Consider the following 1,409-nt stretch of genomic DNA (forward strand, 5'->3'; position numbering starts at 1 on the left):
AATATCCACTTTAAAACCAGGAAAACACATAGATCTTTAATCTTGCTTCTGTTTTTTACAGTAATACTTTCCAATGCTATAAGGCAGCAGGAAAAGAATTGGCAGGAATAGATGAAGGTCTCATTACTTGAAGATAATATGATTATTACTGTGAAAAATCTGACAATATCAACAAGCTACTCAAGTGGATGAGTGTTTATGGTAATATTTGGTCAAATGTAACATGAATTTTTCCACACCAGCTATAAGCAATTAGAAAGCACAATAACACCTGTCAGAGAATGGTAAATAGGATGGAAAATACAAATTTCACATAATATCACCTTATTCAGTTCAGTTCAGTCACTCAGTCGTGTCCGACTCTTTGTGACCCCATGAATCGCAGCACGCCAGGCCTCCTTGTCCATCACCAACTCCCAGAGTTCACTCAGACTCGCATACATCAAGTCAGTGATGCCATCCAGCCATCTCATCCTTGGTCGTCCCCTTCTTCTCCTGCCCCCAATCCCTCCCAGCATCAGAGTCTTTTCTAATGAGCCAACTCTTCACATGAGGTGGCCAAAGTACTGGAGTTTGAGCTTCAGCATCATTCCTTCCAAAGAAATCCCAGGGCTGATCTCCTTCAGAATGGACTGGTTGGATCTCCTTGCAGTCCAAGGGACTCTTAAGAGTCTTCTCCAACACCACAGTTCAAAAGCATCAATTCTTCGGCACTCAGGTTTCTTCACAGTCCAACTCTATAAAATACCCTGACCAGTTTGAGCAGGGAGGATTCATTCACATGCCTGGTCTAAACATTTTGACATCACCAGTGAGAAGTTGCCCACTCTGGCTTCAACTTTGATAATGATGACTCCTGATACTGTGATATTCAGTCCCTTCCAACAAAGAACAACAGCAGTTGGAGAAATATCCACCAAGCTATTATCTAGGAGATTAGTCACTCAATTGTGTCTGACTTGGCAATGCCATGGACTGTAGCCTGCCAAGCCCCTCTGTCCATGGGATTTTCCAGTTGAGAATATTCTAGTGGGTAGCCATTCTCTTCTCTAGGGGATCTTCCCTACCCAGGGATTGAAACTAGGATCTTACTGCATGGTAGGCTGATTCTTTACTGTCTGAACCACCAGGGAAGTGCTGTTATCTATATTTTGATTTAAATCCAGGAAAATTGGGAGGAAGACTAGTGAAGACTGAAGAACACCCTGTCTGTCTCCTTCAAGTTGCCTAACATTTCTCTAGAGACAGTCTCATTTCTTTCTTATCCCTCTCCTTCATATAAAAATTATAACTATAATTATTTTTGTCTCACTAATGTTTGTAAATATGGATTTACATTGCACAGTGAAAGTCAATCACTTAATGCCTTAGATCAGAATGAGATGAATTACCATATAGTTGCTGATAAA

Source organism: Ovis canadensis, chromosome 17, assembly GCF_042477335.2.
Source record: "Ovis canadensis isolate MfBH-ARS-UI-01 breed Bighorn chromosome 17, ARS-UI_OviCan_v2, whole genome shotgun sequence".
Classification (NCBI taxonomy): Eukaryota; Metazoa; Chordata; class Mammalia; order Artiodactyla; family Bovidae; genus Ovis; species Ovis canadensis.